Below are 10,007 nucleotides of genomic sequence, written 5' to 3' on the forward strand. Positions count from 1 at the left end.
TCTACTAGAAAGCTTTACCACCACCATGACAACAACATTAAGGACATCCTTTCTTGTGACAATATGATGTTTAGGCCAACTACAAATCCACATTTGATCACTAATAAGCTGATTTCCTATAGGTACCAAGAGACAAGGCTAGTGTGAAAGACAACTTTGGAAGAGTAGTGATGAGCTTAATAATTCAAAGAAGTAAAATGGAATTTGAAATGGTTGTGTCACTTTACATTTTTGGGACCCATCAATATCTATCCTTGCAAAAACCCACTCATTCAAAAGATTTTGAGTAGGGCAAGGTAGAAAAGCTTGTCATGGGAGGCATCTCAAACTCTTGCTCACTGTGTGCATGGCCCGTTTTAAAAAGTTAACCACATGGCTCAATTGACAATGGAGAAAAGAATCATGTTTGATTCCATTCCTCTAATGATTGTGCATTACAAGTAAATGGGAATGCTAGGCCAACAAGCTACACCTCATATGCAAGAGAATAATGAGCTACAACCTCATGCAAGGAAGAATAATAAGTTACAACCTAAGGAGACAAAGCTCCTAGATTAAGATTTGTTAGAAAGCTAGACTTGACAAAAGACCAAACCTCATATCATAAAAATTTTCTTTATGTTGCTTTGACATGGAAAAAATTACTCACTTGTTGTATCTTGCACATGATTGCCTTCACTTTCATGTCATAATTTTGGTGTAATTTGACTTTAGTTTATCCACACACAAAAAAAGAGTGTGTCAACATCTTACAGCTATTAGAGAAAAATGAATGTTCGAAATGATGATCCTTATCTACAATATATATGAATTCATGAAGTCTTCTTGCTATGCTAAATTTTTCTTAAGCTTTTGGTGAAGATATATGCAACCATATTGCCGCGTGCCATCTCAAGCATGTGCGTAAAAAAACATAGAGACATGAGATTCTTAAAGACTTGGTATGGACCACTCTAGTCATCTTATAATTTCTTCAACAAGAATCATCAGTTCTTACAACCACTGTAGCATTTAACGCACGACAAGAAGAACCTTATACATGATCATCATAACCACCTTCATATGCCTTTTCACATATGTGACCAAGTGAACCATGTTTCTCTCATGTAGACATGTATACACATGCATATATGCAAGTGTACACACTTATAAAATCAACATGGAAATGGTTATATCTAAGCTCCATTTAATTAGGCTTTCTAAATGTGTGATTATGCATGCATACGTACATATATGTAATATTTAGTTATTATTTATAATTTACATTTTATATTTGTGTGTGTACACTCATGACCTCTGATGCTCGAGACAATGATACACAGATTTTTTGTGTATTTAAAAAACTTTGTACAAAACATTTAGAATGGAAATCCATCCATATATAAACATTGCCAATGGTACTTAGAGGGCTCCAATCCCCGTCTATTTGTGTAGAACGGTAGCAAGTCAAGAGAAAGAAGATAATGAAGGCCCTTACTTGCAACCATATAAACAAAATGCAAAGTTAGTTCAAAATGCGTTTTGCGGTGTCAACAAGCATTTTAGGTGTTATCCATGTCCATTAGTTTTAACTTAACCTATTTATTATACTATTTAGTTGAGATTTATGTGTCTAAGTGTAGCCATCATTTTTCCCCCTTCAGTCATGACCTCCTAAGGGTACCAGCAATGATGAGTTTTGTCTATTTCTTTTTGTGTTTATCTTTATGTAACCCACCAAGAATGGTCTTTCCCATAGGGCATGGATTCCCAAGGGTGGTGCGCAAAATTTTATGAATACTCAATTTTTAGTCCAATTTTCTTTGTTTATTGCTTTTATCTTTATGGTTGTCAATTAGATTCATTTAACTTATGTCTCATAGCTTTCAAGGAATCATAATTAGTAAAAAAATTCCGCATGTGTTGTCCGCCGCTTCTTTCCTACAACTAATTCCTTTTTCATTTCCAAATTTCATCCTTACAGTGATTTGATTCAGGGCTTGATTCTTAAAGAGTCCCATGAGTTGATGAAGTGTTTCTACTCATTCATGTGTTGATCCATACAACTAGTACTAAGCCAAATAGATTGCAAAGATCTCTTATTTTATTATATTCATAGTTTTGCTAAAAAGCCTATAGATTTTATAAACAAAAGATTCCCAATGGATTATGGTATAGAATACAACATATTTAATTGGTATAATATCATTACCATTTGTTAAGAAGTTTAGTATTCATATTTTAAGTCTACCAAAGACCAGTTGGGTCTTTAAATCATAGCTGCTTCCAAAAAAGAACATTCCTCTACTGCTCAAAGGTCATTTCCTCCAAATCAACAAGGTGCATGTGAGAGGCACTAGTCTCACAAAGACAGTGGACTCCCTTCACTTGTAGAGATAAATGAGAGAGATAATGAAAAATGAGTGAAGTGTATTCAACTCTCCAACCAACCTTATTTTATATAAGAAAAGCACTTGCTCTTCTATAACAATCCATGAGACCTTGCCCTTGAGGCTCCACTGGAGCATCCTCCATTACCATTTGGCATTTGTGTCCCACATTTGCAACTTTTCCTTCTTAGAAGCACCTTTGATCATCGGCCAAACTCCTAGCTACTTGTCGCAATCCATGTAATCTTGGAACCTTCGTCCTTGTTTATTGTAGTGACACTTGACATGCCAAGCCAGCCAACCTACTTACACACTTGCCCTTGTTCTATCTTTAGGACCTATGTCTTTTCCAAAGACCTAGCTATCTCTGGATCTCGTGATTCATTGATCTTTTACTTCTTGTCACTTTGTAAATATTCCATGTTTTACTTGATGTCTAACATTATCACTCCCTAACCTATATCATTGTTCTCAATTATCATTTTCAAAGGTGTAGTTAGAAAAGAAAACAAAATATTTTAAAAAACACATGCCAAACTAAGCAAGAATTAGTTATGGTCAACTTACCATTTTCTAGCTTGGTTTACCCCTCGTTTTCCCCGTTAAAGAACATAAATTTCTCAATATGAAAACTTTTTTAATGATCTTGATGGTTTTGATTTATGGACAAGCCGTTAGTCTATGACTCTCTATGGAGTGGAAAGTTTGTTATTATTTTCTCTATCTCTTCATAAGATGCATTGTCCTCTATGATAGCTAATTATCTAGAAGTTTGAGTTGTTTCTCAGCTATAAAGATACTCCACAAATGTGTCTCATGCCACACTATAAAGCAACCCACACAACCACCTAAAATTGTATTTCAAATATCCTAATATGCTTGACCAAAACAAAGAAAATAATAATCCAACAAAAATTCATGTTTAGCTACATAAATACTCGATAGATATGCTATATACCACATTGTAAAGCAATCCATGTAGCTAAATGAACTCCCTTTAAATAATATCGGTCTACTTTCTTAGAGAGCTTGTCTATTGTGGTATAGATGAAGAGTCAAACGAAGTTTCTCTATCACCTTCTTGAAATATACTTTGCATGCAAGGACCACAACTTAATAGAGTCTCCTAAATTCTTTCTCTATATAACTTGCCTTTTCCTTGGCTATCATTGCCTACATATTTCCTTGGCTAACTTCCTAGGATAACACTATTAAATGAAAATAAAAATGTTTCGTTTATTATTTTTCTATGCGCATGTGCCTTCACTCTAGACTTTTTGTCTCGCAAAATTTGGTAATGAATCAATGTGAAATTTCTCACTCACCATTTTTTAGGAAATGTAGTTGAAAACATCTTGCACTTGACTCCTACTTGAGTCCATGACTTTGTAGAACTTTTAAGAAAGAGATCACAACTTTTAATCATTTTGATATGCGCTTTGATAGATAGTTAACTAGTGTACGCTATCATATTTATGTTCGGAGTCCTTAGAACACCGCCTTTGCTATTGGTACCATTTTAGACACTCTAAATGCAACTTGCATGTATGGTTTCTATAAACATCTTAGCAACACTGATGTAACCTTACCTATCAAGTGTAATTACGAAGGACCAACTCTCATGGGTGGCCAATTAAGTTGCCTCCAACATCCCAATTCTAAGAACCAAACCAAGGGATTAACATTTAGGTGGATGGCGAAAATAGCATCTTCCTACATGAGTATCTACAAAGGGAGTAACCAAGAGGCCATGCACAAGCCACTTTTGCTTAGAACCGTGTCACCCTTTTTTTGTTCTTTCTACTCAATGATCTAAAAACTATCAATGTCAAGCTCCTCAATGGGTAATCAAGCCGCCACAAATTTTGTATTCGATTCAAATGCAATCTTGAAAATGATTCTTACAAAGACAATAGTAGCCTTCCTCATGTTTAGTCAATTCATATCAATATTGTTTTTAAATCCTTTGGCAATTAATGCTTGGAAAAAAATTATCCTCATAGTCTCACACTATCTCAGATCCATTATCCTTGCCATGAAGCCATGACACTAATAATAAATGAATAATGAACCCAACTAGTCATACTAAAAAGTAGACTTCGCTTGTACAAGTTAAATACTCATGCTATATAGAGTTATCTTGGCATGGCAATCTTATAGTATTCTGAACAATAATTTAGATAAGGTGTTCTTGTTATAAGGTCTCAACACTCTCTGTTACTTAGCCTATTTGGCTCCAGCTATATAACAAATCTTCACATGAGTTTAGATGTAACCCAATAGCTTTGAGTTACCTTCTCTTCTATAGGGGGCAATGAAAAACTCATCAATCTTCTCTAGCTAGAGATGATGAGGTACTTGCCAATCAAACATGCTCAAAAAAATGTTGAGAGAGAAATGTTATAGCAATATGTAGTGCCACTTGCACTTTAAATTGAATTCATATTACCATGTTTATTTCCTTTCACATGATCCTTAGTTAGCTTTTCCCATACTTGGCAAAGTTCTCAGTTAAACAATGTAAATCTCTACAATGAACATGGTCTACGATGATATTCCTTGCAAGTCTAAGGGTCAAATAAAAGACAATTTTCAAGCATTATAGCCAAATGGGCTAAATGAGTTGCACATCCATGTGAGACCAACACCATATCTAAGATGGTACTAACAATAAAATGATTACCATATGCATAATGTTTCAAATATATGTATAAGTGCAACTGATGTGGAGTAAAAGCTCATGCAAAACACGCACCTTGGCATAGATATGGGATGAATAGTGGACCAAAGTCACGATTAAGAGGTCCTCACTAAAGGTGCAAGAAAAGCATCTCACAAAAAAAACACATAGCAAGTGGTTGTTGCATAGAAAAAGGGCTAGAGGAGCCTAGTATAAAATAGATACACTCAATAATGATTTTAGACCACTTGCCATGGGAGCCTTTGCAATTGAAAATGCCATCATCACCATACACTTATACTGTCTACATAGGCAAACGCCTCCAGAATTCATCTCGTGTCGCATGCACACTCATGCCTTGGAATATGATACATAGCTCCACTTTTAGGGCTTTCTTTTTAAATTACTAACAAATAAAACTCTTTTTCTTTTCCTTTATTTTTTTTTTGTCAGTCCAAATTCCAATCTTACTCCTTGCAGGTGCACCCCTTGGTGGACTCGTACTCACACAAGGGTTGTTTTTCCCCACCTTACAGTGATTGGTTCCGCCACTAGGTAAGTTTTTCTCTTAGTAAGAGGAAGGAGGTTTTAACTGAGTCAACGTTAGTTAACAGAAGCTGCTAAAGACCGAAGATGTACGAATGCACATTGAGGATGACTGAAAAGAAGCAGTAAAGATTGGAGTTACACATTTTTCACGTTTTCCCAAAATGGTCACGTATTGTAAATTTCCGATTTATTTCAAGCCATCGTAATATTTTAATGTGTTACGGGCTCAATGGGAGTTCCAAGTTGTAAAGAATAGGTCACTTACTGTGACTAGGTTGCAGATTCAGTAAGTGGTGAGTCCTAAAGGCCTTGGACGCCCGAACATTGCATATTTTTAACCTAGGTATATAAAGCAGTGTGTAAAAGAAATGAGGGTTCTTAAGTCATTTGTTGAGAGCTCTTGAGGTGTGTGGCTATGGAGTCCTTGAGCTTCTCCTTGCTCATGAGACTTGATTAACACTAATCAATGATTCATTCTCTCTCACTATGCCTCTCTCTTACTTCTTATGATTACCTATGATGCTTAGATTAACTAGATCTTAACTAATTAGTGGTTAATCCCTCTCTAATCTTGTGTGATTGCCCTCTTTTACTTGTGTGTGCATGTAAGTTTGATTGGAGTGTGTTGCTCGATAGATCTATGTGTGTGTGCTTGCAATTAGTGTGTTGCATGATAGATCTATGTGTGTGTGCTTGCAATTAGTGTGTTGCATGTGTGATTGCCCTCTTTTGCTTGTGTGTGCATGTAGGTTTGATTGGAGTGTGGTGCTCGATAGATCTATGTGTGTGTGCTTGTGTGTGCATGTAGGTTTGATTGGAGTGTGGTGCTCATGTAGGTTTGATTGGAGTGTGGTGCTCGATAGATCTATGTGTGTGTGCTTGTGTGTGCATGTAGGTTTGATTGGAGTGTGGTGCTCGATAGATCTATGTGTGTGTGCTTGCAATTAGTGTGTCCCTCTCTAATTTTGTGTGATTGCCCTCTTTTGCTTGTGTGTGCATGTAGGTTTGATTGGAGTGTGGTGCTCGATAGATCTATGTGTGTGTGCTTGCAATTAGTGTGTTGCATGATAGGATTAGTGTTATGTGCGTCTTGCAATCGTAGTGTGTGTGATTGGGTTGATTAGAGGTGAAGAGAAGTGGATATGGAGATTGCCCTTCATTGCGGCTTCGCTCCTCCATAGGCCGAGAAGCTCACCTCGTAGAGTTAACCATTTGTGTTGTCACGATTAGTTCACTAACCGTGTGAGTGTTTCCATGCCCTAGCCGGGTAGCTCATCCCTCCAGATTGATAATTTTGTTGGTCATTGGAGCTATTGCAACGATGGGACCCCCAACATTTCACGCCGTTGCCGGGGACGATGGCCTACGCTAGTGTAATTGTGGCATAAACGAATGCGTTCCCTCACTAATTTCACTACTAATTTCACTTGTGTGTTTATGTTTTGAATGTGTGTGCATGAAACATTGTGTTCATAATTCCCTAATGTGTGACCATATCTTGCCAATTGTGTGTTTACACACACTAATTTCTCACTAACCCCTTGCTAATTTGACTAATTTTTGCTAATTTACTAATGTGCTATGAAGGATTGGAGCAATTGACCATTCAATTGAGCTTCAACGGAAAGGTAATCAAGGTGGTCATCTCAGCCTCTCTAGAATCTAGAGATGTGTAGAATTGTGTAGATATCCCACCAAGATGCAATGTATTGTGATGCAATGTAATGCTATGCTATGTTGATGCAATGCAATGTTGATGTTAGGGACGGAAAATTTTGCGATTTTTCATTTTCACGTCGTCGTAATGCCCGAAATTTTTAAGAATTGGCAGCGCATGGATTTGATAAGTTTCAATTGCTAATTGATGAATGTGTGTTGCTAATTGGGTGCCTATGGTCAATTTTAGGTGTGTGTGCACTAAAATCAAGTGTGTGTGCATTCTAATTGAGTGTGTGCATGCTAATTTTAGGTGTGTGTGCACTATTTCGCCCATGTTTGAGCACCTAGAAATCAATGTGTGCGTTATGATTTTTGAATTGTGATGATTGATTGGTGTTGTGCTCATGCCTAACTATTGATTTGTGAAGTCACATTGCAAATCCGACAAATTTAACCCTTTTGTGTGCGCACTTAAAGATTGGTAAAAACTGCCAATTTTTTAGTGTGTGTGTGTGTGCGCTTAAAAAGTGTTAAATTTGCATGATTGATTCATATTTTGATTGCATACATGATGTGTGTAAAGATGAAATGCTGCGTTTTTGTGCTCAAAACAGGGATTTACACACTCTAATTGCGTCAATTTTTAACCTAATTTTGTCGATAATTTTGCCAGTTTAATTACCTAGTCTTGATTTATTTGATAAAATTGTTGGCAATTGAATTGATGTGATTTGTACAATTTTATTTGGCTGCACCATTCCCTAATGTGTGGAGAATTTGTAGAAATTTTTTGGATATTTTTCGGATAATTTTTACAATTGTTTGGTAATTTTTGCTAATTTTTGGATAATTCCATAAAAATTTGATTTTGCGATCTTTACGAGCTATTTTGTGTGTGCGAATTTACGGCATCATTTTGTTCGCATTTGTGTCCTCCGTGGTCGAGTTTGAGCGTTTTGCTATTTCCGGGGTCCGGATGGACAATTTTGTCGAAATTGATGTTTTCGGTACAATTTGCTGTTTTCGGTGTGCTTTTGTGTGTCAGAAATGCTTGATTGTGAATAATGATGATTTTCTAAGATTCCTAGAATTTTTCGGGCAAATTTTGGGATTTTCTGGCGATTTTTGGAGTTTTCGGCTAATTTTCGGCCACTTTTGGCATTTTTTGGAAATTTGAAAAAAAAATAAATAAATAAAAGAAAGGCCGTTTCGGGCTTCGATACCGTGCCTTACGGCGCTCTTCTTCTTTCCCTCTCTCCAGTGCTAGAAAAAAAAAACCCGGGATACAGTGTGTTTAATTGGCCGAATTCATTAAATTCCGTTTAGATTTTGAGCTTGCCTTGAAGGAAATCGAGAAATTTTCACGGGTTTTAGTGTAATTACCTTCAGAAGCTTTAAATTTTGACCGAGAAACTGGTAGAGCTTCAAGTTTGCCCTTATTTTTTTCGGTTAAAAAAAATTAAAAATTAGTCCCTGCTCTCTCTCATTTTCCCTATTCTCTCTCTCTCCCCCTCTTACTCTCCCATCTCTCCCTCCCCGCGTGAACACCATTAAACACACACACACACACACACACTCATTTTCCCATCTCTCTCTCTCTTCCCCTCTTAATTCACCCTCTCACTTTCTCTCTCCTCGTTCCCTGCTGCACTGCGTGAACGCCCACCTTCTCTCTCCTCTCACCCACTATCTCTCTTTGTCGTGTACTGCCTCCCAACGAGCAGCCTTTCGGCGCCTTCAAGTCTGCCAGGCCTGCAGATTCAGCGCGTCTTCTCCTCCGCCTCGCGGTGCGTGGTGCGCGTTGTTGCAGGGCGTCGTCATGTCAACGCACGCGTGCCAAGCTGCCCGGTGCCCACTTCCCCCTCGCGCGATTCGCTGTCAGTAGCTCTAAGTCTCGTCCAGGTAAGAGGGTAAGTAATTTTAATTTTTTTCAAAAATTCACTTAAATCAAATTAAAAAAAGTCAAAAGAAACATTAAAAAATCAAAAATAAAAAAATTAAATTAAAAATCCAATAAATCAGAAAAAGAAATTATTTTTTTAAAAAAAATTCCAAAAATTAAACAAAAAATCACAAAAAACAATAAAAAAAGAATTTAAAAAATCAGAAAATTAAACCCAAAAAAAAACACATAGAAAACCACAAAAAAAGACATAGAAAATCATAAAAAATTCAAAAAAGAGTTTTAAAAATTCAAAAAAAGGGAAAAAACGTAGAAAATTCATAGATAAATCAAAACTTATCAAGAAAAATCACCATAAAATTTTAATTAAAAAAATAAAAAAAAAGCACAATAATTTCTTATTTTTTAAAAAATCAATAAAAAAATCACATAAAAATTAGAAAAATTCATAGATTAAGCCCAAAAATTAATAAAAACTCAGAAAGTAATGAAAAATCATTAAAAATATCAAAAACTGATTGAAAAAAGTGTAAAAATCATAAAGTCTTCCAAAAAATTAGAAAATTACCAGAATTTTTTTAAAAATTAAACTTTCTTGAAAAAATCGTAAAAAATACAAAAAATTTAAGAAAATTCAAGTTTTCACAATTAATTAGGAAAAATAAAAAGGAACTCACCGAAAGTGCCAGAGAAAGACAAAAAAGGTAGAACGAGCCAAAAATAGTCAAAAAAGGCCAGAACGAGGCCAAAACGCAAAAAAACACACGGACCGCCGGAAAAAGTCACATGCCGGGTAAACTGCACAAAAGCGAACAAGTCAAAAAGGCAAAGCCGGAAAGTGTACCGC

Source organism: Adiantum capillus-veneris, chromosome 11, assembly GCF_014529385.1.
Source record: "Adiantum capillus-veneris isolate H3 chromosome 11, ASM1452938v2, whole genome shotgun sequence".
NCBI classification, from domain to species: domain Eukaryota; kingdom Viridiplantae; phylum Streptophyta; class Polypodiopsida; order Polypodiales; family Pteridaceae; genus Adiantum; species Adiantum capillus-veneris.